Source organism: Antechinus flavipes, chromosome 6 (genome assembly GCF_016432865.1).
Source record: "Antechinus flavipes isolate AdamAnt ecotype Samford, QLD, Australia chromosome 6, AdamAnt_v2, whole genome shotgun sequence".
Lineage (NCBI taxonomy): Eukaryota > Metazoa > Chordata > Mammalia > Dasyuromorphia > Dasyuridae > Antechinus > Antechinus flavipes.
In genome coordinates, this window is record NC_067403.1 from 621,067 (window position 1) to 648,111 (window position 27,045).

General features: G+C 40.8%; 1 protein-coding gene and 1 long non-coding RNA gene across 3 annotated transcripts in view; one reads left to right on the forward strand and one right to left on the reverse strand.

Annotated features, from left to right (window-relative positions):
* Window positions 1-27,045, forward strand: part of PPP2R2C (protein phosphatase 2 regulatory subunit Bgamma) — a 302,284-nt gene that overhangs the window by 38,687 nt on the left and 236,552 nt on the right. The gene's annotated exons all lie outside the window — the stretch shown is intronic.
* Window positions 1-27,045, reverse strand: part of LOC127540862 (uncharacterized) — a 79,287-nt gene that overhangs the window by 10,987 nt on the left and 41,255 nt on the right. The window lies entirely within an intron of this gene.

Consider the following 27,045-nt stretch of genomic DNA (forward strand, 5'->3'; position numbering starts at 1 on the left):
CTATAGCTTCATATATATATTTATATATACACATATAACATTTGTACAATTCCATGGACTAAGAGCCCCTCACCAGCTACAGCAGAACTTTCTTGGAGAGGAAAAACACAACGCAGGCTGAATTCCCTTGAGTACAGTTTGATTTATTAATGCTTTAAATTTTAGAGTACGATTTCATGCCTGAGCCTGAGAATACATTTTCTATAATTCTTTGCCTTTCCAGAAGCTATAAGGAAAAGCCTCCTGACAATTAGAATGCTGTACGCCCCAAATGGACAAAACTGCAACTTTGTGCTGTATCTCAATATGAATTCAAAAGCTGACAACAGTCCTTGAGGCAGAGGATACACGGATTCATTGGTACCTACATTTAAAATGGTGCACTTGAGTCTCAGAGAAGAATAATCCTAATTATTGACATTTAAACATTTCCAAGAATTTTATACATATGGTCTTGCCTGATGGCTACCCTGTGAGATGGGTACTAGAGTATTATTCGCCATATTTTACAGACAAAGAGACCGAGGTGAACCAAGTTTAAGTGGTTCTTTTGTGGTCAATAGATAGTAAGTGTCCAAGCAGGACTTGAACTCACACAAGATTTCTTCCTGCTTCAATAATCTTCAATGTTAGGAACCTTCCAGCATCCCAAAGACATTGGCTACGCACTGTAATCTGCTAGAAACCACCATGTTCTGTATAACTTGCCACAGGGTCACTTTATTAAGGATCACCATGGTTGCCCCTGAAGTGCCTGAGACACCTGGGATTCTATGAGGGCACACGAACTGTGACTTGAATCAATAGGTTCATCCCCACCCTGAGTTTAGCAGTTCAAATCTGCCAGAAGTGTGCGGAATTGTGCAAAAAACAGTTTATATGGAAAAGTCAATGAGAACTTGCAAATGTCTGACTGATCTTTGTTATCGAAACGAGCGCTCACATTCACATCCCAAACACTTCATTTCCAGCACTCATATACTTGGTGAGAGGTCCAAATTTGGGGCACTGTGCTTAAATTCAGGGATTGCTGTGAGCCCTGGACCACATCCTCTGCAAATAAGGGCGTTGGATAGACTTCATGACTTCTAAGGGGCTTTCCAACTCCAAAGCTGTAGTGCTGTATGATAAATATGGTTTGTAACACAGAATCCCAAGATGGACAGGTTGCGTGTGTGAGTGTGTGTGTGAGTGTGTGTGTGTGTGTGCTGGGATTTCTACTGAAAGAGACAGCAGAAGGGGAAGTGTTCCAGAAGGAAGCAGGAAGAGGTGGGGAGCAAGGACTCCGCCCTTGGGGCCGTACAGTCCGGGCAGGAGCAGAAAATGATGGCTCCTGACTGACTGACACCATCCTCTGCACAGGGGGAGAGGGAAGGAGAGAAGCACCAGAGACAGGAGGATCACTGTGCCTGGGAGAGTAGATGGAACCAGCTCACCAGCCACTTCCTCTCAGGCAGCTGGAACGAGATGCTTTCAAGAGGTGACCTCAATTAATCCTAGACCAAAGAATGCTGGAGACTGAACAGATCTGAGAGACAAATTCCAACCACTTGTTTTTTAAATATGAAGATTTGGGACTCAAAAAAAATCCAATGAATTATCTAAACCAAAAATAAAACCTGGATCTTTGGCACCTTCGTCTAGCGTTCTTTATGCTCCACCACGTTGTCTTTCCCCATCTACTTTGTCCAGGAGAGACATTGCCAATTCTATTCAAGTTGACATGAGAGTTCTGGAGTAAACTGCCCACCACTTATCACAGTGGGGATGTTAGGGGTCTTGTAGACTAAGAGCAAAGTTGGGTTTTTAAGTGTATTATAAATCTTTCCTCCAATGTTCTTGGTTTCACAGCTGTTTTCTGAAAGGACATTAATAAGCAGGAGAGGAAGTAGCTGAGATAATGAAGGAACTTGACAATGTGCCAAATGAAGATTGCTTTGAAGGAGCTAGGAATATTGAGCCAGGAGAAAGGAAGACTTAGTGGAGACTTATTAGCCATCTTTGAGCATTCCAAGAGTTGCTGTCGTGAAGAATAATGGTAGTGATTGTTTTATTTTGGAGGAATGTTCTAACCTTCTCCAGGCAATCCTGGTCTCTTCCTAGGATGTTACCTTAGGCTCAATACCAAACCTACATATGAAAATCCAGTTTAATTGTAGTTGTAACAAACATTGCTGAGGACTGATTTGAACAATGACTTCTCCAGATGAGTTAATTAATATCATATGGCTTTTATATTTATTCCAAAGCAAGAAAAGACTTAGTGGCTTCTAGGCAATTTTGGATAGTCAACTTTCTCTCCCTTCTTCTGTATTCTGAAAAATGAGTGCCATTCTCTGGGGCCCAGAGTGAGCATCCTTAGTACTTTCTCCTATATCTGTTTGTGGTAGGGTTCAGGGAGAGAAGGAGCCTCATCACCTTGAGCTGCCCTGGGAACATCCAAGTCTCCCTTTTCTTGCCAAAGAGCTTTGCATTTAAATTCCCTTCTTGATGTCAAAGTTTATATCCCAAGATTCCTTCCAACGAACATTAAATGAATTCACTGAATTTCAAGAAGAGTTAGTGCAGATGGAAGTTCGGAGAGTGAAATGATATACCCACTAATTACTCAATTCCATTTGAGTACCAAAAGTAACTTTTTTTGAGAAAGCATTGATCCATTTTTAAGCGTTCATATATTAGACACTCGTCTGCCTCAGGAATCAATAACTACAGATGATGGCTTTGTCAGTGAAGTTTGTCTGAATAAAATGACACCAATTTTCAATCCCAGAGAAAATTTATCTGGAGAAAAAATGATGGGACAAAATGACTAGAAGCATCAAAGATTAATAACTTGGCATTCCCGGATATTTTCAATAATGGGCCTGGCATCGAACAACAATTTTCTGCATCGTCCTTCTTCCCTTACTACTGTTAGGAACAATGGGTAAAGAAAGAGGTCAACGATGTTTTCATTGACCTTGGAGGCAGGAGGGACTTGCTGATGAGTGGTTGGTGCTCAGCAGGGACAAAATGCATAAAAGATCAGCCAAAGTGTGCTTGACTTCCTCCGGAGGTAGGGATTGACTGGAATAGATTTTAAGGCAAAGCAGGGATGGTATGAGCAAGCTCTTAAAGAGCCTCCAAGATGAAATAATAATAAAAATATATAAGAACTGAACTTGAATGTTACAAATGTTAATATCATATGGCTTTTATATTTATTCCAAAGCAAGAAAAGACTTAGTGGCTTCTAGGCAATTTTGGATAGTCAACTTTCTCTTCCTTCTTCTGTATTCTGAAAAATGAGTGCCATTCTCTGGGGCCCAGAGTGAGCATCCTTAGTACTTTCTCCTATATCTGTTTGTGGTAGGGTTCAGGGAGAGAAGGAGCCTCATCACCTTGAGCTGCCCTGGGAACATCCAAGTCTCCCTTTTCTTGCCAAAGAGCTTTGCATTTAAATTCCCTTCTTGATGTCAAAGTTTATATCCCAAGATTCCTTCCAACGAACATTAAATGAATTCACTGAATTTCAAGAAGAGTTAGTGCAGATGGAAGTTCGGAGAGTGAAATGATATACCCACTAATTACTCAATTCCATTTGAGTACCAAAAGTAACTTTTTTTGAGAAAGCATTGATCCATTTTTAAGCGTTCATATATTAGACACTCGTCTGCCTCAGGAATCAATAACTACAGATGATGGCTTTGTCAGTGAAGTTTGTCTGAATAAAATGACACCAATTTTCAATCCCAGAGAAAATTTATCTGGAGAAAAAATGATGGGACAAAATGACTAGAAGCATCAAAGATTAATAACTTGGCATTCCCGGATATTTTCAATAATGGGCCTGGCATCGAACAACAATTTTCTGCATCGTCCTTCTTCCCTTACTACTGTTAGGAACAATGGGTAAAGAAAGAGGTCAACGATGTTTTCATTGACCTTGGAGGCAGGAGGGACTTGCTGATGAGTGGTTGGTGCTCAGCAGGGACAAAATGCATAAAAGATCAGCCAAAGTGTGCTTGACTTCCTCCGGAGGTAGGGATTGACTGGAATAGATTTTAAGGCAAAGCAGGGATGGTATGAGCAAGCTCTTAAAGAGCCTCCAAGATGAAATAATAATAAAAATATATAAGAACTGAACTTGAATGTTACAAATGTTAATATCATATGGCTTTTATATTTATTCCAAAGCAAGAAAAGACTTAGTGGCTTCTAGGCAATTTTGGATAGTCAACTTTCTCTTCCTTCTTCTGTATTCTGAAAAATGAGTGCCATTCTCTGGGGCCCAGAGTGAGCATCCTTAGTACTTTCTCCTATATCTGTTTGTGGTAGGGTTCAGGGAGAGAAGGAGCTCATCCATAGGTACACACATACCACAGTAAAGATGTCACTTCTGTAGCAAGGAAGTTAGGAGGATATTATCTTTCTCTCTTCATATTTCAGTTTCCAGAGTAAACATTAGTTTAACTCCTCCATTTTGTCATTATCCTGGGTGTTTTCACAGGAAAGAATTAACTTCCCTGGGGTGAGATGAAAGCATTTTCTTGATGCAGTCTTTAATTCCCAGAATGCTTGTCCTCTCCTGTCCCCTTCCTGCCACTCTGCTCATTGGAAGCCAACCCAGCCTTTGAAATCCAGCTCAAATCCTATTTTCTAGGCAATCCACCCTAATGTCCCCTTACACAACCATAAATAATCACTCTTTCCATCAAGTAATAATGGCATAATAAGTACTAGTAGTTAGCAATTATAACATCCTAAGCTTTGCAAAGAATTTTTATACTATTATCTCATTAACTTTCTGACAACCCTGGATATAAGTGCTATTATTTTTCTTATTCCCATTTTACAGATGAGGAAACTGAAGCAGACAGAAGTTGTGTGACTTGGCTAGTAACACCCACTTCTTTAAGTGTCTGAGATGGGATATGAGGTCATGATCAGTTGACATGAGGGCCAGGGCTCTGTCCACTGTCCTCTTTGCTGCCTGACCAAGTCATTTTCAAACCATGTCCATTCAAGTGAGCATACAAACCACCAAAGATGAACTGAGTACTGACTAGGTGTTGTGTGTTCTGTTGGCCTTGGCGAGGAGACAAAAGCAGACTAATAATAGGAAGAGGTGGAATGGATAATATTAGACACAGAAGAGACCAGTGGGAATGAAAGGGATAGGAGGGAGTTCACAAATAAATTTTACTAGTGGGGAAACTGAGGCTTAAAGAGGAAAAGGGAATTTCCCAAAACCACAAATCAATTTAATTGGGACTCGAGCAGAGATACTCAGATTTCCTTGGGTCCTTTGGGATCTTGTAGACTAGGCTCTTGTAGACTAGGGACTGGATCTGGGATTTCATCCATACAAGGAACTCCCAAATGATAAAATTCCTTCAATCCTTACAGGCTGCAAACTTTTCAAAACTTCATAGTATGTGAGCTCCAGAGACTTGCCCAGAGCCCTCAAGCTAGAATGTGTTAGAAGCAACACTTGAGTCCAATCAAGTCTTCCTAGGCCTAAGTCAGTTCTATCCACAATACTATGCTATTTCTTTGGAAAGGATAGTTTAGTAGGGGATTATGACCTAATGCCTGTGAAAAGGTAAATGAAAATGCCAGTCAGCATAAGTATTAAATTTACATGTATACATATATGTGGCACATACATACATATATATGTGTACATATATATATATATATATATATGAGATAACAATAATAAAGCATACAATATATTAAAAACAAGCCAGAGAACTTCGATGACAGCCTGGAAAGGCTGTATGGAAAAGGGAGAAAGAACTAAATCTCGAAGGATGGATGAGTTTAGCTGTTTAGAGAAGAAGGAGTTTATGAAGCTTTTTGTGATGGTGTTAATAGGATAAATAACTTTTTTTAACAGTGTCATCTAAAAAAAAGAAAGGCAACTGATTTTCCTCAAAAACAAAACAAAACAAAACAAAACAAAACCTGGATTAAGATTTTTTTTCCTGTTAGACTATATCCTTTGCTTCACAATTGAATGACTCTTCAAACTAGCAAATCTACATGGTTAGGATATAAGAATTTAAGGAAATATCTAAAATTTTCAGGTTCATAAAGGTTACCAAGAATTCACTAACAGACTGAAAAATGACAACACTCAGTAATATCTGTTTCAGAATTTGAATCACTATGATATCTTGAGATTTAAGTTGAGTCGTGTGATTTTTCTCTGGCCCTCAGGTTTTCCATCTGAAAAAGGGGCCTATAATACTTGTATTGAAGGGATGTTTTTAGAATTAAATGAGAATCAAACCAAGACATAAATGCTTTGAAATTTTGAGCTGGAAAGGACCATGGGGGTAATGTTACTGGACTCTTAGATTCTACAAATGAGGAGATTTGCACCCAAAGAGTTGGAAGTGTCTTTTCAAGATCACACCAACTAGTACCTAGCAGAGTTATGGGATTTGAATCCAGTCATATTATTCTAAATGTGGTGTATTTCCCATTTGCGTTGTAGTAAGGATTCTGCTGGGTGGTAAGCATTTAACAAATAGCGCTCTGAAAAAAAAAAAGTGTTCATGAGACACTTAAATTTTACCTACATTATAAAATTCTTTTCCATCATGACTAAGTCTAGACAATCAATAAAACTCAGGCCCAGCTCTGTAGCATTTGACGATTTCCAAGGTGTAATTTAACATTAAACAAGTCCTGCCTTGATCTTCTGTCAGCAAACCAGATGTAATTGAGAAGAATTGGAATCTTGGGCAGAAGTCCCAGGTTTCAATCCAAAGTTGTTTGCTGTCTTCAAGCCTTAGTTTACCATTTTTTAAAATGAGGAGGATGATACCTGTGCTACCTTGAGAGGAAAACAGCTTGACAAGAAGGCACCACATCAACATGAACTCTGAATATCATGTGTAAGTGCTTTGTAAGTGTGAATCTGGGGCCAGAACGGGGAAGGGGGCTTGAAGCCATTCACCTTGAAAAGTTCCAGTGGGGGTCAATGTCAGCAAATGTTTGTGTCTCTGTTGAGATATCAATCATGTCTCAGCCAGACGACACGGTGGGCTGACACATGGGCAGGGAGGGGGTGAGAGCCGAGAAGACAGCCCCGGGCTGTCTGTCCGGTGACAACAAGATGATTTCATTGGCTGAAAAGAAACAGGAATTAAATCTGCCCCGTGCGGAACAATGTCAGAAAAGCAGCGGCTAGCAAAAATGCATATTGAGCAGGGCTGGAATTATACAATTACGGGGAGGGTGGCGGCTCCCAGGGTGGCGAGAATGACCGCCTTGACAATAATGTTACCGTCAGTGGCTTCGGATGAAGTCCGCTGCTGTCAATCACTGCCACTTGCAGCCTGCTGGAGCATCGCCTTCTTGCTATAAGCATCACTGTCGAATCGTTATGAAATGTAGGCACGTGGTGAGGACCACTCTCTTGGTAAGCCCAACACCCCCCCTCCCCAACTGTGTCCTTGAAAAAAGAAAGAAACAGCAAGAATGAATGTAGGGATTTCAGTATGGATTTGGGGCATATTTGCCTCTGATCATTCAGGGCTGCCCTTTATCTCTGCTTTTCCTCATTGTCTTCTCTTTCACTTTCTCTCCTTGTTCTTTTTATCCATCCGTTCTAACTCCTTCCAGTATAGGGAGGAAATGGGATTTGTAGTGTGTGTGTGTGTGTGTGTGTGTGTGTGTGTGTGTGTGGCAATGGATTGGTAATCTTTGTGTATATAGGATCGTTCACACATATATGATCAATGCAAAAGTAACTATCAAATGCTAAGTGCAAGGAGAAATTCAAAGAGCTATGAGTTCAGATGATGGAGCTACCTCTGCCACTTTGGGGCTTCATGGGAGATGGCAGATGTTTCACAGGGAGGTGAAGATGGGATATGAGAAGGACATCCCTCCCACAAGAGACGTGAGCAATGACACAGAAGTACAAAGCTGCTTATGGTAATAAAGAAGGGCAACTTGTCCACAGCATCCATAGAATTGGAATGGACATTCAAGATCATCTTGGCCAGTTCCCATGTTGTACACATGTCCTGAAGCCCAGAGAAAGGAAATAACTTGCCCACAGCCACTTACTTCATGATAAAATCACAGCAGACTAAGGATTTGAATCTAGGTCTTCTGACTCCAAATGTATTACCCAATGTCTTCTTTCCTTATCATCATTAATTTTAAATTTAAGATTTTTTTAGTGCTTCTATAGACAGAAAAAAATTTTAAGTTCCTGGATCAGTGTAGACACTGAGACATTTCTTCCCAAGAATCACACAGAAAACTAGGCTCACCCCTCTGGAGTGAAACCTTGGATTTTTAGAGCTTTGGTCCCAACATTTACTGCCAGTAATGGTTCCCTGTCAGTAAGCCATGGAACAGCTCATACAGTTGGATGAGAAGGGGGACATCTTGTTCTCCAAAGTGGACAGATGCCATCAGGGTGCTTACCATCTAATAGGGGAGACAGCACAAGGTTAAAAAACTATGATGTCAGAGAACAGATGAGATAGGAATAGAAGAAATAGTATAAAGTACTCTCTTGGGGTTCAAGAAGGAAACCCCTAGTTTCTAGCTAGGAAGAATCATGGAAAGTTTCCTGGAGAGTGTTATTTTAACTTGGCATTTCTGGAATCTCCACATTGCTGAGAAGAACCAAGTCTATTGCAGTTGATCATCACATAATTTTGTTGTTATTGTATACAATCGAACCCAAATCTTTTAGACTCCAAACCCAATGCTCCTTTTACTTTGCCAGACCTCTTGAGGTTATCTCAACATACAACAAGCAGATGTATTAAATACTTGATATGTACAAAATAAAGTGGGATACAGGGATGAAAACAGCATGGTCTGTGCCTTCAGTGAGCTTGGATTCTAAAGCAGAAATCTTACTTAACTGAAGGGGGACCAGAGATTTGTTTTTGTACTCTTTGGATAAAGAGTATATAATTCAATACATACCTTCCTTTGTAATCTGTATTTTATTTGATGCAATTAAAAATGTTATTCTGACAAGGGGGCCATAGTTTCACCACACTGTAAAAGAGGTCTATAACACAAAAAGGTTAAGGATGCCTAATCTAAAAGGGTAATTTTTATGTTACCACTAAGAACCCAGAAAAGTACTGCATGGATTTTTTGAAGAAGAAAAGCTCACTTCCAAGGGGATAGCAGGGAAGGCTTCATGGTAGAGTGAAGAACTTCAAGAGAAGAATTTCAATAAAAAGAGTTACAGAACATGGAAATTCAAGGCTGGAGAGATAGCCTGTGTGCCTGCAGAGAGATGGGGGAGTACCAGTGGCCAGAAGAAAATGGCAGCTGATGGACTTCTTGGGCTGGATGGTAGAGAGAGTGAAGCAGAGAGGAGAAGGCAGATGTGAGAATAAGCTATCTTGGAGGGAGAATTTATAGGATGTAGCAACTGCAGCTTGTATTTTAATTTGTAATGTTCTTACTGAAATAAATTTCCCCTGTAATCTTTAAATAGAGCTTTGGTGGAAACACCATTGTCAGTGGGAAGACCCTATTTTTGGAGCTGGGTTCATTTGGGATGAGCCCTAATTATGCATTGTTCTGAGTTTTCTCAGACTTTCCTGATAAATTTGTGAAAGGCAGGTGGGGCGGATAGATCAGACATGTCTTGCATAGGTCATGGGGCTCACCATAGGGGCAATCCTGGGGTAAAGTAGGAAAGGGAAGATACTTATATGAGTTCTCTTTTTACAGAGCCAGAATTGAAGGACATTGCAAAAATCAAAGCTAATACTTGTGTGTATGCTAAGAGTCACATGCATCTAGGTAGTATCTCGAAAGGGATTTGTACTCTAAAAGGCGGAGGGCAGAGTTTTTGTGGAAAGCCCATTGGACTTTGTACAATAACCAGGTGTGTGACTTCATCTCATTTTTCCTCTGAGAAATGAGGGAAATGCAGCAGGTGCCACCTGGCTCACAGAGGTGCTTGAGAATGCTCTGTAAACCTCAAAGTGTTAATAGAAATATGGATTACAGTTTTGCAGACATGGCCTTTCACAGTTTGGCTTCAGTCTACCCCCAGACTTATCTCATACTCTCCTATTTCATGTATACCTTATTTTTCTCCCTGCTGAATTGGATAATTTAACTTTCCCTAGAAGTCCAAATGTCTGTTTAGATGTACATATGTATGTGTATATGTGTATGTATATATTCATATGTGTATATACACATATGTATGTTATGTGTGTATACATATATGTATACAGGCATGGGGGTGTGTATAAACAAAACAAACCTGTCTTTTCTTGTTTCAATGAATTCATTTATTCAGTAAACATTTAGCAAGGGTTCCCTCTTTGGATTCTGAGATATGGAGGCCCAGGATGAGGGTATTCCATGTAAGGGAGATAGTCTTTGCTAAAACATGGACGTGGAAGATGGCGTGAAGAACGGGAAATAGCTCAGTTTTGCTCAGGGGGACAACATGAAATCATTCTGGACAGATGACACATCATCTGCTCCTTCCTTAGCTTTACCTGCTTGTACCCATGCCTGGAATCCTTGACCTCATCCCTCTTTGCCTTCATTCACCTCCTTCAGGACTCCACTCAAACTCTATTTACTATCAAGGAGCTGTCCAGTGTCCCCACGGCTAGCACCTTCCCTGTAAGCTTAACTTTCCTTTATATTGTACATATCTTGTCAGTATAGAGTTATTTACATGCTGTCACATTAGAATGTGAGCTATAACAATGGTTTGACTTTTATGACCCTGGTACTTTGCACAAAACCCACACATAATAAGTGCTTAATAAATGTTTATTAACAGACTGACTGGAGTCTAACTGTGAAGGACTTTAAATGTCAGAGAAGCTTGTATTAGGCAATAAACTTCTGGAATGGGCAAGTGGCTGAAAGGTGCTTGAGCTGTGTAATGGAGCAGGGTCAAACTCAAACAGAGAGATCCCTGCTATTTGGAACTGGACCTAGAAAACCAACATTTAGCACATCCTCTTATGCTTTTATTTATTTTATTAAGCATTTCCCAGTTGCATTTTAATCTAGTTTGGGTGGCTTAGGAGTTTTGCCAGCTGTTATGACCCACATAATTTGTCCATCTCGTATAGAGGAGTAATGGCAGGAAGTGGTGAAGGGTGAATTTATAACCATGTGAATAGAGAGAGAAATGTTAGAAAGAGACAATTCAAGTAGATTTGGCAACTGATTGAATTTTCTTGATGAGGAAGAGGGAGGAGTTGAGGATGATACCAAGCTGCAGATCTCATAGAACTAGAAGGGTTGGTGATACCTTTGGCAGAAATAGGAAAGTTAGAAAGATGGATGGTCTTTTGAGGAAGGATAATGAGTTCTTGGATATGGTGACTTTGACATGCTTGGAAGGTATCTAGGTGGAGATGCCCGTAGGAAATTCATAACACAATCCTGGAGCTCTTGAGAGATATTAGAGCTGGATGGCAAAATCTGGCACTTTTGCTTAGAGATAATTGAACTCATGGGAGCTGATGAGATCATGAAGAGAGAGGATATAAAGCAAGGAAAGAAAATGCCCAGCATTCCTTCCATAGACCAGTAGGGTCACTGGAAGTCCAAGCCATATTTCCTCAGTTTAGGCTTTCCTCCTTTTCTTCTCTGATCAGCTTCTAAAAGTAGTCTCTTTTACTCCAATGATACATATGATGAATCACTATGTCTTTTCATTTCATATCATTCTCATCCATTGATCTTCTATAAAAGACCCACTCAACATACTAGAAGCCTTTGCTTAAAGCTGTTGGTGTTTTGTATATAATATCTGATCTGTCAGTCTATCATTTCATATTCTTGCTTGATTGGACAACCTCCTTTTCTGATTATTTATTTTCTCTCTCGTAGACCTTATATAACTTGTTATACATGGGTCATCATTGTCTATACATTATCCTCTATTTATAACTATAATTCATTTATCCATTATTTTGTGGGGCATCCACAACTTTGATTCTTTGGAGAATAGAATATTTCAAAATATGCAACCATATCATTTTGCCAGGAAAAAATATTTTTAAAAGATAAGTTTGGGGCAGCTAGATGGTGCAGTGGATAGAGCACCAGCTCTGACGTCAGGAGAACCTGAGTTCAAATATGGCCTCAGACACTTAACACTTATTAGCTATGTAATCCTGGGTAACAAAACTCCAATTGAATTGCCAAAAAAAAAAAGTTGAATAATGGTTGAATAATCTCATTAAGGTGGTTCTATAATGTCCTAGAGCCTGGTGTATATAATTAACGTAATATCAGGAGTTAATGGAACCCATCTACATTGGATTCTGCAGGCCAACAATGTGACAGTGGAGAAGACCTAGGATGATTATGTAATTTTCTATTTTATGCTTACCTTTATTGTTTATAATTATATCTTTATTTATGGAAAGTCAGAGGGTTTTTGAACAACAGTTGTCTCTGGTTGCTTATATCAAGGAATTTTGTATGAGCTTACCATATGCCAGAGATTATTTATTGGAGGAACATTCCTGAGGCTTTTCTTTTTTAAAGTGCCTTCCAAAAATCCAGCAAACACTCAGAACAGCAGGATCTCTTTGCTGTTTATTTTGGTTGTTTGTATAACTGTAAAAATGCAGTCTTCTCCAGAGAATAAGTTGCCTGTTGCATTCATGTGGTTTCATCAGAGCATCCTTGAAAACACGTGTAGATCATTCTCATAAAGACTTTATAAAAATGAGGACATAGGAATATCAACTGGCAGTTACTGATCTTCTGGGACAATGGTGCCATTCATGAATTTTTTCACCTTCCTAGTGTTTCCCTATTCTTAAGATACATTGTGAAATAGTTCCTTGATGTTTTCCAAAATTCACCACCTCCTACAATGATTTTTTTGGTCTGGTCCAGCCCTTCTTCCTGACTTGTACTTCTTAGATGTCATTTTTACTTTCTCACAGAGCAGTTAGGTGGTACAGTGGACAGGATGCCACACCTGAAGTCAGGAATGGGCTCAGACAGATAGCATATATGAAAGTGAAGTACTTGGGGCCAAATGTAGTGGCTCCTATATCACTAATGATGAAATAGGCCATCGTAGATGCATTACCAAATTGCTTTTCTTTTGCATGTATTGTTTCTCTTGAAGGTTACATTTCAATGGGTGATACAACAAGTATTTATTAAGGTACAACCATGTGCCACATATTATTCTAACCTCTTTTCTTTTCTTTTCTTTTTTCTTCTCTTTTCTTCTCTTCTCTCTCTTTCTTTCTCTCTCTCTCCCTCCTCCCCTCACTCTCTCTCTCTCTCTCCCTCTCTCCCTGCTTCCCTCCATATATACATAACTTAAATATGAACAGAACAAATTCAAAAATATAAAAAACACTTAAATACAAGTTAATTTCAGAGTGGGGAGATCTATAGGAGGTAAGGAGAGGAGAACAGGAATCAGGAAAAAAATGAGCAAAAAAGATAATACTAGAGACTTGATGAAGTACAGGTAAAGAAATGAGAAAGGGAGGGTTGTATTTGAGGAACAGAGGAAAGAAAAGTATGTCCGGATGGCAGACTTGGGAAGGGGTCATAATGTTCAGTGAAGCTGCAAAGATGAATTGGGTTTGTAAAGGGGAGCTTATACTTCCTTCTAACCTGGAGCTGGTTGAGTGGGGTTTACATGATCAGGTGTGTACGTAAGACAATTATGTTGGCAGCAGAGTACAAAATGAATAGTGAGAGACCGATTAAGAAGCTCTTGAAATCATCTTGGCAAGATTTGATGAGGGTCTGAACGAAGGAAAAAGCCGTGTGCCTGAAGAGAAAGGACTGAGTGTTGGAGAGTCAGTGAAGGCAGTGATGGGATATGTGGGCTGAGGAAAGGGAGGAGCTGAGTTTGATACCAAGATTAACTGCCTGGGGAATTGGAACGCTGGAAGTGCCTGCAGGACAATCAGGGGAGTTTGAAAAAAGGTGGGAAATTTGGGGGGAAAGACAGTAAGTTCTGTGATTGAGATCTCATTGGGACAAGTCCAGTTTGAAATGTTCAACTGACAATTGCCATGTGACACCAAAGCTGCTAAGGTAAGTGCCTGGGGCTGGAGACATGTCTGTCTCTATGTCACATAGAGATATACACAAATAAGTACAGATGGCCCAAGACATATATGTGTGTACAATAATGTATGTGTCTATGAGTCATCTGCATGGAGACAGTCATAAAACTATGGGAGTAATGAGGTCTCCGAGAACATGTGGAAGAGAAGCCCTAGAATGAGACGTTGGAGCGCACTTCAGTGGGGGCAGTGCTATGGAGGGTGAGCTAGCAAAGGCGACTGGCATTCTCTGGCACTGAGACTGTTGATGTTGATGGGTTGTATGAGTTCCTTAGTTCCTCTCCCTTCGTCCGGTTCGCATCGGTTTGCACAAGTTGTCCTTGGATTCTCTGAATCCATAGTTGGTATGACAGTAAGAGCAGTGGACTCAGGAGTCAGGAAGACCTGTGTTCAAAAGGAGCCTCACATACTCACTAGTTGTGCAAACCTGGGCAAGTCACCTAACCTCTCTTTTTGCTTCACTGCCAATGACCCCAATACCTACGTCCTAGCATTGTGAAGTCCAAATGAGACAATAATGGATAAGCACTTCTCCAGCCTTAATACATTATGTAAATAGGAGCTATTATTATTGTTAATTCCATTACATTTACCCACCACAATCTCTCTAGTCATTTGTTAGTAATTGGGGATCTTCTTTGTTGCCATCTGAAGTTCTGCTATCAAGTGTTTTTAGATACATGTACCCTTTCCATCTTCCCTTTATCTCTTTGGGAGTAGTTGTTTTTCACTCTTGTAAACCCCCATTTAAGGTTTACTTGGCAGACCTACTGAACTAGTTTGTCATTTCTTTCTTCAGCTCATTTTACAGATGAGGAAACTGAAGCAAAAAGATTTAAGTGGCTTACCCAGGGTCACACAACTAGGAAGTATCTGAGGTCAGATTTGACATTAATTCTTCCTGATTTCAAGCCTACAGTTCTCTCCACTGGGTCACCTAATTGTCTCCTTTGGAGTTACAAGTCTAAAAAGTAATAAAGCTGGATTGAAGAGGAAGGACAGTGTTAAGACTTTGGGAGTGCTGTTCCAAATGGCTTTTCAGAACATGGCACCACAATGCTATCAGCATTCTGACTTCTCAAAGCCCTGCCCACATGGGCCATTTCTTTTTTTGTCATTTTTGGTCATTTGATTTGATGAGAGTGAAAGAGAAAGGAAGAATTGTTTTTGTATTTCTCTTATTATTACTTATTTGGAGCATTTGTTTCATGTGGTTTAATTTTTCTTTTAATTTGAAGTTCAGTTTAAGTTTTTTTTTTAATTTTTTGATAGTCTTACAGCACAGAGGCTATTTATTCCAATTAACTCCACATACATAATCTGTTATTTCCTATCTTATGATATATTCACTTTGGTTTGCCTGTGTTTTTGCCTTTTTTCACCTATGTTTGCTCTTCCCAACACTTTTTCTGAAGATACATTACACATAAACATAAAGTTTTTGATCATTATTTCTTTGGAAATTTTGTTTTTCTCAACTCAAAAAAGTAAGAAAAATTATGGGACTTGGAACGAGAAGACTTAGGTCTGAAGCCTGGCTCTGCTCCTTACAACTTATGACTGTGGGCACCTTATTAGTCCTCGTAGGGTATCAGTCTGTGTACGTGGAAGATGCAGTAGTACTACGTGATCTGTAGTGTAGAGGACCAGGAGGAAAGAATCCATCCCAGGTCTTGAATCTTATAATAACTTGACTCACCAACCTCCCTCTTCTTATGAAATAGCAGAGACATACCTGTTAATATAATGATTAGAAATCTAGCAACTGAAGCAAAATATAAAACTACTATACAATGGATCAAAGACTTACTTTTGATCTTAGGACAGGAAAAACAGTCCACAATGGAGAGCAAAGGCATTTGGGAGAAAGGTTCTTGAGGACACTTGATATGATAAGTTTACTCTGATGTGCATCTCAACTATTTACATCTCTGTCAAAGTAACCAAGATTAGGGCTTAATCATTTACGTCTTATGAGATCATGCTTCTTAGAAAAAGTATTGGAACATCAGAGAGTACATTTTGTATTAAGCCTATAAGCATTGGAGGAATATCTATATATATGTATATCTATATCTATATATTTGTCTCTCTGATCAATACAATTTGGAGTTCATATCGAATTCTCTCCACCTGGCCTCTATCACACGCTTAATTCACTATTCCAACACTCTAGAGCTTCTTTCAGCTCTAAATCTGTAGATCTGTCAGCAACTTGTACAGTCTTCTTTGTATGGAAAATGCAGGGTGTCCCCAAATCTAAACACAGCTTAGAATTATGAAAGCTTAATTCTGCACTAACACAGTTAGGACACCTTCCACACATTGCAACTCTTCAGGAGCTCTGTAAGTAGAATTGTGAGCTCTGTGAGACTTCGTTATCCTGGAAAGCATGATGGATTTGGAGTCTGAATTGTGGATCCCACTTCTCACACTTCTTACTCTTGTAACTTTGGACATCTCACTTCCTCTTTGGCCCTAAATGTCCTTTTTCTATAAAATGGTGATGGAATGAGGTTAGGCCAAATGATTTCTGGGGTCCCTGCTACCTTAAAAATTATATAATAATAATAAGAGTGTTCAGGGCACATTTTGATTTTTCACTCCATCCTATCCACCTGACTTTTAGCACAGTGCAGAGCAAACAGTGGATAAATGTCAAATGATTCAATAATTTTGCTCACTGTCCTACCAATGGGAAAGGAGTTGGGTAGAAGCCATATGAAAGCTTATTCTATTTGAAATTTCTTTTTTTTTTTTTTTGACACATTTCTTCCCATGGCATGTGGAAATGTCTTAAGCTCTATTTAATTACCAAGTATTCAATTCTGAATTCCTCACAATAAGTATGTGTTTTGGAAGGCTCTTAGAAATAACTCCATGACAGCATTTAGCAGTATTGGTTTCCGGAAAAAAAACATTTTGCTTATTATAGAACTTCTAGACTGTCTCTCCCCTTGCTGCCATCTCATTGTGTCTGTAAAGTCTCTCACCCTACTTTATAAACGGTAGCCCATCCTACCTACCACTTGCCTTCAGAAACTTGCTTTTAATAAAAGTAGCTTCATCCCTCATCTGATTATTCTGAATGCTGCAGAGACTGATGTACTTTAAAACCGGCCTCTTCTTCTCTCCCCTCCTTTTTCTTTTCCTTTTCCTTTCACCTAATTTTTGAAATGAGAAGGGTTACAGTAGGGAGTCCAACTCAAATATTCCCTGTTTTACTGAAACACTGCTTTAGGGCCAGCTGCATATGTAGAGAGAGGTGACTTATGGTGAAATGAAGACCTGGATTCAAAGCCTGGATCCACCACTCCATCGTGGCCTAGCCTGGTACAAGAGCCAACCTCACAGGGACATTTAGAAGAAAGTACTTTTAAAAATGTAAAGCACTAGAACAATTTGAGCTGCAAAACTTATTATATTTGCAGATAAATATAAGACACGGTTCCTGTCCTTGACGAGCTTATAATCTAGCTAGGACAATAAGAGAAGCAGATGATAATATTCCAAGTCTGCTTATTCTAAATGTGATATGAAGAATATTAGCAATAAGGGCTACTGAAATTTAGAGGAGAGGGGGTATGTCTGCATTGGAATAAGATAGATTAGACAAGACCACATAAAAAAGGCATCATTTAACATGGGGACATTTGATGAGGGAGAAGTATTATTATAGGGGGAGATGGGGTCAAATTTTGGGGGGTGAAGGCAAGAATGTATTCTAGATGGGAGGAATGGCCTGAGCACTTCCATCATGATTTAGATCCAGGAAAGTTAGAGCTATAAGGGCCCTTAGGATGTAGAATTATGAATGCATGAGCTAGAAGGGTTCTTAGAAAATAAAACTCAGAGTGTTAGAGCTGGAAACCCTGGAAAGACCCAAAGAACCAAAAGTATCAAAACCAAAAGGGGACAAAAGTAGAGCTGGACATGATCTGAGAGACCATTTTTACGGAAGAGGGAACTAAGGCTTCAGGGTCACTCAAGGGGTAAGTGGCAGAAACAGGACTAAAGGCTAAGTGTCCTCCCTCACAGTCCAGTGCTCAGATGTTAGTGTTTATAGCTCACACTGTAATAGAGAATGATTAAGAAATATAATGCTGAGGGACAGCCTGATCCGGGAAGGAGTCTGAATACATTTCATTAGCTCCTGTCAGCCGAGAAAAGATACTGCTTTGGGCATATTCGTATTCCTGAGATACTTCCAATAAATCAGGTTGGGTTGAAGGGCTTGTCACCTCATCAGTGCCGAGTCATAATTAGAATTGGGGTACCCAGGATCGTGGGCGGAGATACAGTTTCCTGAAGGAAATTTGGAAACAGCAACGGCTTCATGATAACAGAGGAGAATCTAGTTACAAAGCTGGAGAGGAAAACAGATGAATGTTGGGGAAATTTGATGCTTTCCTCCAGAGGTTTTAAATCTGGGACCCATGAACCCTCATGTGAGGGGGAAAATACATCCTATTTCCACTCACCTCTACATGAAATTTAGTGTTTCATGAGATTATTAATTTTAAAAATATCTTATTCTGTGAAGGGTACATAGACTGACAAAAAGGTGAGGAATTCTCATGTAACCAAAAGGGAGTAACTTGGGATCTGCTGTGCCCTTTTCCATCTATTCTTTTCACCTGAATGATTGATTTATTTTGAAATTATAAGCATAAGGTGTTTGTATTGTTACTCTGTTACTAACAATGAGGCAGCCATATTATAGCAGCGAGGCAAGATCCACTCGCTATTCACTACCAGACACTTTGGGACAGAACTTAAGTCTTAATATAAGCAATCTGAACAGCGATACACTGAACTTTGCTAAATGTGAACGGGTCCATCTCCAGAAGAACTTGCTGATGTTTTTGCTATGTCAGTTCAGGAAGACAGTGGAATGAAGTATGGAGAGAGCATGATTTGGATGAGTAGAAGGCAGCATCCAGATTGATGAGATCTCTCCCATGAAATGGCTCCTAAGTGGCGGTGGGGGGGGGGGTCTTTGCAAAACAGTTTATAATGAATCTAATAAAAGTAGGATAAATTTACTTATTAACCAATATGGTTTGGGAGATGGAGCTGATGTTCAATACAGAATTCCTCAGTGTGGTTTTGAGTTTTAGAATAGCAATTATATTTTATGCCAGCAGCAATAATAATATCCACAACGTCAAAATTATGTGGAATAGAAAACTCTAAAAATATGGTGACTTAGCTGAAGAAAGCAAAGACAGATGAGAAGAGGATGAAGTGTCGATCATCCCTGCCATCTTGTCTACTGCTGGAGTTGTATGGAAAATTCTTCCAGTGACTCTATCAAAGATGAGCTTACATTCCTATTTGTTTTATTATAGCTTTTTATTAACAAAACACATGCATAGGTAATTTTTCAACACTGACCTTTGCAAGACCTTCCGTTCTAACTTTTCCCCTCCTTCCCTCCACCTCCTCCCCTAGATGGCAAGTAAATCAATATATGTTAAATATGTTAAAGTATATGTTAAATACAATATATGCATACATATTAATACAATTCTCTTGCTCCACAAGAAAAATAAGATCTAGAAAAAAAGAAAAAAACATGAGAAGGAAAACAAAAATGCAAGCAAACAACAACAGAAAGAATGAGAATGCTATGTTGTGATCCACACTCATTTCCCAGTGTTCTGTTTCTGGGTGTAGCTGACTCTCTTCATTACTGAACAATTGCATTCCTATTTGTTTTAATTCAGTTACATAAAGTTTTTTTTCTTTTTTACTTGAAAAACTATAGTAATGTGTCCCAGGACCATTTCTATCAGGACCCAACTGAATATAAAATGAGAAAAAAGAAAATAATAATAACAATGTTAATATCTTCAGGAACTATTATTCCAATATGTTTTGTACACTGCTGAAATATATTATACCTTTTCCATTTTCCTTTTTTTTTTAATTCTGACCTATGATTTCATTCAAGAGAACACCTGTTATAAAAACTCCCTTCACCAACATGCTCCAAGGTCCAATGCCATGCTCCAAGGTCCAATGCCATGCTCCTGCTCACAAAACTGCAGGATTTAGAGTCTGCTCTCTGTAATTCTGGGGCCAGTGTTCTATTCACTATTCTATACTTTCTCTTGAACTTCTCTGATGGCTCATGCAATTTAATAACCATGGACTAAGTACCTACTGTGTGCAAAGAATGGTGCTATTTGTTATTATGGAATTATGGAAATAAAATATATCTTAAGCCCTAATTATATGGTTTAATTCAGAGCTGAGAAAACTTAGGGAAGGCAAAATATATTTCTTCACATGTCTGAAGGACTGAAATGTGGAAGAAGACTTTGGACTTGTTTTTTGTGATCCTAGAGAGAGGAATTAGGAGCTGCTGTACACACATTTATTCTTCATTTTAAAAGAGATTTCTAACCATCAGTACTATCTAAAAGTGAAATGGGCTACCTCAGGAGGAAGAGGTTTTCCTCTCCCCAAAGGTGTGCAGACAAAGAGTGGATGACCACTTGTCTGCTATGGTCTGCTATGGATTCTTGTTCAAATAATGGCCAGATTAGATAGCCTCTGAGCTCCCTTCTATCTCAGAGAATCTATGAAAGTGGCTGTGTGCTCAAGGAGCCTGTATTTATTGGAAACAGGGAGAAAGCTAAACATGCATGGATTCAATCATTGTAGTCTGACTCTTCATGACTTCATTTGGGGATTGCATCACTGGCAGAGATTCTGGAATGATTTGCCATTTCCTTGTCCATCTCATTTTATAGATGAGGGACTGAGGCAAACAGGGTGAAGTGACTTGCCCAGGATCACACTGCTAGTAATGGTCTAAGGCTGCATTTGAACTCAAGAAAATAAGACTTCCCAAATCCAGACCCTGGCTTTCTGGGCATTCTGGCACCACCTAGCTGCCCATATTTCTCCATAGAAATATATAATGTCAGGTAGGATGTGGCAGGAACAAAAGAGAGAGAAGGTAATCTAGGAAATTTTGAGGAAGATAATGCTTCCTTCTGGAGAGAAGAATGTTGTGCATTAGAAGGAAGGAGCTGAGCTAATATTTGAGGAAAGTGAAGGATTTCAGGAAACACACATGAAAGGAGAGCGTTTCCAGCTAGAGAGATTGACTCAAGAAAGGACTTAGCGGTAAGAAAATAGAAGTGAAGATGGACTTAAGACTCTACTAATTATCTAATTGGGTTGCAACAAAGGGACATGAGGGGAGTCGGAACATGTGAAAAGATGGGGCTGAGCCAGATTGTGGAAGATGTAAAGAAAAGGAAAGGAACAGTAAGAAAGTAGTATTTCTGAGCAGTGGGAAATAACACAGTCAGATCTGGGCTTTAGGAAGATCACGTGGGTAATAGTGTGTTGGATGGGTTGAAAAAGCAGTGGCTGGAGGCATCTGGCTAGGAAGAGGGATGGTACACCATGAAAAGACTATGGGGACCTAGGTTCCAGACCCAGCTTAGCCACTGTGTAGCTGTGTAGTCTTGGGCAATCAGATCACCTCACAGAGCCTCAGTTTCCTCATCTACAAATTAAATATGTTGAAATAGAAGAGTTTTTTGCTCTAAACCCATGATTCATGAGTAACAGTGAGGGTTTAGACTAGTGTTATTGGAGGAGAGGACAAATTCAGGAGACATCAGGGAGGTAAAATCAGCATAAGTTGGCAGCTGATGGATGTGGTGGGTACGAGTCGATAATGACCCTCATGCTTCACAGATCCAAGGGACTGGGAAAATGGTGGTGTTAGCAACAGAAAAATTAATGGGGAGGTGAGACATGGGGGAAATGGAGGCACAGAGGTGTTGGCAGATCGTCCAGTGGAGGTATTCAATGAGAAATGTGGGCTGAGGCTTGGGTGGAGAACCTGGGAGGCAGAGACGACCAGAGTACAAAGGGACAGCCAAATTCTGCCCCCTCCCCTCTCTGCTGAGTGCCAAGGACTAGGTGAGAGGGCCTTAGTGGTTATAGGAAGGTCCACGTAGAAACAAGAGAATTGCCCCCAGTCTCAGAGAGGGACAGCAGGAAATGCTGAGGGAAGAAGCCTTAGTGTAAGAATCCAAGAGGTGATAACAAGGACTCATAGTGACCGAGGCACGTGGGAGGGCTGGCACGGCCAGGGGAGAAAGACAAAGAGCAGGAAGTTTCCCTGCTCTCTGAGCAGTCCCTCTGATAGCATCAGGGAAGGATGAGATGTGTCATGATTATCTGGCTACGCACAGTCCACAGAGATTGACCTAAAACCACGTTATGGTCCCCACGCTATCCCTGAAAGGGCATTTTGTGGAAGAAGGAGCAGTTCTCACAAGGACTGGTGGCCTAGGAGTCTGAGTCTGGGGCAGGGAGGCCCATTTATAAGAGTGTGGCTGAAAGAGCATGAATATATTCCCCTGCATTATTTAACCTGTCCCATTGTTGCACATTTCCGTCATTTCCATTTTTGTTATCCTTTATGCAGTCACTGCTAATGTTGCCATGAAAATTTTCAAACCAATATAGCTTCCTTCTAAATGAGATGTTCAGGGGGTGTTACCAACAGTGGAGTTAGTGATGTAAAGAATACCGTTACTTTTATGACATATATTCTTTACCACTAGACCCTACCCTGAAAAAATTTTTATAAGCTTCCATTCTCTCCAGAAGCAGATGAGTGTGTACCTGATTTCCCGCAGCTCTGCCAGAACCACCCGCTCACACACTCACTCAACACTGATTCATTCAGCATCACTAATTGCCAGGTAACGTGACGTGTGAGGTCCCGACAGCTGCAGTGTCCAGGGATCCAATCCAAAGAACTAAGTGTACGTCTCCATCTTGCTCCCACTCCCAGTACCTGGAAAGTTGTGAGGAAGCCTGCCAACAACCTTTTTTAATTGAAAAGACCACAAGAGTCCCCCAAGGGAAAGACAAAAATCTTTAGTCCCAGCTGACCTTGGCTTTCTTACACCATAAACTCATATTTGTCAAATGCATGGACATATTTTTTAATTGACACAGTTTGTTGTCTTTGGATCAAATCTCTTTTTTTTTCTTGATTTCTTCTGGCTCCCTACCACAAAAAGCCGTTTCCTTATAATTCCACAGTCTGTTTCATCTGAAAAGTCACGGTTGTTCAAAATGATCTCTTAGCCAGATCCGGCTATTTCCAGTTCTTTCCTGGCCCTTGGAGTCTTTGTTCTGTGATCCACTGCCTTTCCTGGCTCTCATTCAACTGACTCCAGTGTCTTAGCGGCTGACACGTTGTCTCCCTTTAAGCTTCCATATTCTCCATCTTAAGATCCCTTTCAGATCTGATGATCTTCTCCAAAGTCTTGAAGCTGAGATTCTCTCTAACCTTGGCCTTTGATTGATCTCCAGCTCTCTCCTGAAGAACGTGGCCGATGCAGCTACTCCAGTCAGGCAACGGACCTGCATTGCGTCCTTGCTCTACGTTGGGCACCGGTACCGCACCAAAGATACAAGGAAAGGCAAAAGACACAATTCCTGTCCCCAAGACAATGAGCACATATGTGATCTCCTCATCCCAGTCTTTCCCGGCCCTACCTTCACTTTGTGAATGGAGAAGATGGGGGGGGACAGCAGAGAGGATCTTCCTAGACCCTCACTGAAGACCGGGATCTCGTCATTCCTCTTCCCTTCCCTCTGCCCCGTTGCTCATTATTGACTTCAGTTTTTTTCTATGTGTTGCCTTTTTTTGATCTCTTCGAGGAAGGGGCTCATCCTTTGCCTTTTTACCCCTGGCACTTAGCAGAATGCCTGGTACATTTTTGTTGTTGTGCAGTCTCTGTGGCCCCTCATACTAGAGTGGTTGGCCATTTCTTTCTCTAGCTCATCTTACAGGTGAGGAAACTGAGACCAACAGTGACTAGCCTCGGATCACTCGGATAGTAAGGTCAGATTTGAACTCAGGGCATGAGATCTTCTGCCTCCAGAGTGGACACTCTGCCCCATACATAGTCGGTGCCTAATAGATGTTGATTGACTATCTCCATTTCTATCATCTCTCCATCTCTATCTCTCGGAGTCTCTGTCTTTAGCCATGTCTCTATTTATATCACATCCATTTAGTGGATCTGGAGGGTTATTTCAGAAAGAACAAGCATTGAAGGAGCAGAATTAAGACAGTGGGGAGTTGTATGAGGATAGTGGAGAGAGCATGGAACTGGGATCCGTCTCTTGGGCCCTGCTTCTCTGGGGAGCGTGAGCCGAGTCACACCTCCCTCTACTATGGCTTGGTTTCTATTCTGATAAGCTAAGGACTTTGGCTGGCAGCTTTCTAATGGCCTATCTGCCTGCTTTCTAACGGCCCGTCCGGCCGCTTTCTAACGGCCCGTCTGCCGCCAGAGCCCCCATCTTTAGACAGCAGTCTTCTCCAGGGTCTCATCCCTTCCTCTGGGCTCATTCCCTTACACCAAGAATGCTTTAAGTGAAGGGAGGGGCTGGGCTAGTCCAAGACTACAAATCTTCTCAGTCAGCTGCAAATGTCTGTTGGAGCTGTGACATCTGACAAGGGACCACCCAATGCTCTAGCGGGCTTCCAGTGAGGGGGCCTCTCCTTCTCCCGAGACAGCTCCTTCCACTTTATTCCTTGTATCACCCCTAAATGGGCCTCTTTGGATCTTCCTGAACCGGAGGCTGGCCTTCCCATGGATACCCTCCCTCTCTGAGACGTGGCCGTTTTACAAGTCACCCTCTCCCCCCCCTTATTTTCTTTCTGAAGCCCACACCACACTTGTAGCCTCGGGGTCATTCTTGGTTCTCCCACACCCTCCTGTTCCCTGGTCCACCCCTTCAGTAGCCACATCTCCTCAATTTATCAACCCTATACCTGGACCATCTCTCACACCTTTCTCTGCCTCCGCCCTCTCCATTCACAGAAGCACCGTCCAGGGGGATCCTTCATAGGTGGGACATCACACTCACCCTCCTCTCTGATCTCTCTCTGCCATCCTCGTCAGCCATCCTCCACCAACTGGCTAAGCCATATTCCTCAAGCTAAGGTCTGACTAGTCTCTCCTCCGCTCGAGAAGTTTCTGTGGCTCCTTTCTGCTTCCTGGCTAAAATTCAAGCACTTCTGCTTTGTATTAAAAGGGACTGAAATTTGGAAAGCCTTCGATGATTCAGGCCCCTCATTTAACAGGAGGGAAACGTGAAACATAAGGGAGAGACAATGAGGTCTCCAAAGTCCCAAAATGAACAGTTTTTCAGTCAAGGGAGGAAGCCAGCTGTCCCAGGTCAGTGTTTGTCTGCTCCTAAAGTTCCCTGGGTGTGAACGTCTTCATTTTAGCTGAGCTCCCCTCCTTTGTGCCCTAGGGATTTATTTCTCTACATGGAAAGAAACCACAGCCCTGTTTCTGAGCCTGCTAGACCCCTAATCCTTGTGATCCCTTGTCCTGCAGTTCTCCCCCATGATGTGATTCTAGACGCAGCTTCTCTACCTAAACCTCGACAGGTCACATCTGGACTATCCACAGGCTATTTTCTCATCTGATTCTGCCTGAGGATGGCTCGTGGTCTTATGGGGATCACCTTCTCTCTTTGAAATTCTTTCCCCAAAGGGGTGTGTGGGAGAGTGTGTGCCTGTTTGTAGATGTGTGCATTGTATGGGAACGCATGTGTGTGCATGTGTGTGGGTGCGTGCATTGTAGGGCACACGTGTGTACATGTGGGTGGGTAGTGCATTGTATGGGCACACATGTGTGCATTGTGTGGGTATGTGCATTGTATGGGCACACATGTGTGTGGGTGTGTGCATTGTGTGAGCGCACATGTGTGCGTGTGTGTGGGTGTGTGAGCGCACATGTGTGTGCATTACATGGGCAATGCTAGTCAGTGAATGCAATTGCAAAGATGGGGTTCAGGTAGATGAATGGGTAGAGGATCTTTTCTGAAGCCTGACTCTATGGCTGACTGATTACGTGACTTCGGGAGGGGGACAAATCCTCTTGATCTCTGTGATCCTCAGTTTCTTCACCCACAAAATCCAGGGTTAGCCTACAAGATGGCTGTGATCCCTTGAGGATTCCCCGACTATATTATAAGACCTCCAATGATGGAGACCTCCATTACCCAGAGGTGTTTTGTTTTTATTTATAATTTACTTTAGGGGACAGTGACAGGTCCTGAGAAAACATGATTATATCACTTGACAAACATTTTACTAATGACTAATTATCAAGATAATCTAACTAGATAATAGAGCCAGAGATTTAATAAGCATAGATCTCAAAGTCTTCCACTTCATCTTTCTCATTTTATGGGTGAGGAAATGGAAGCCTAAGGGGCTTAGTGATGTTTTCACAAGTATTATATGCTGAATTTGAACACAGATCTTTTCCTCCACAATGAATGTTCTTTCCGAAGCACTCTACTGCCCCCTAGTTATTCAAGGGTAGAAACTGTTCCTTATGTATCTCTGAATCACTTAGCAGACAATTAATAAATAGCCACAGAGTAATTAACTCTGAAAATGCTTGTGAAATGACACTGACACTGGAAATGCTCAAGCAAAACCTAAATGATGCCTCGTCACAGATATCGTAGACATTGGGCTAAACCATCTCCAAAGTCCCTCCTTATCCGCCATGATGGAGAAAATGGTGAGATTATAATGGAGACAAAGATCTGTGGCCCAAGCCACAAGTATTATAGAAGGGAAAGGCAAAGAAGCTTTCTATGGGAGGTTGTGTAACAATAGAGTTTTTCCAATTAAATTTAGAAATTTAAAAAAAAGAACTTTTAAAACAAGCATAAAACATGTATAGTATATAAAAATATGATTGCACACAAAGTGACAAATCTATTATATACAATTTGAGATTAAAGAAAAAGCAAAGAGATCCATATGTGCAAAAACATTTATAACCACTCATTTATACTGTTCCAAAAAATCAGGAACTAAGGGTGTCCCTCAGTTGGGAATGGCTGAACAAAGCATGGTATATGTGAATGATTTGTGATGGAA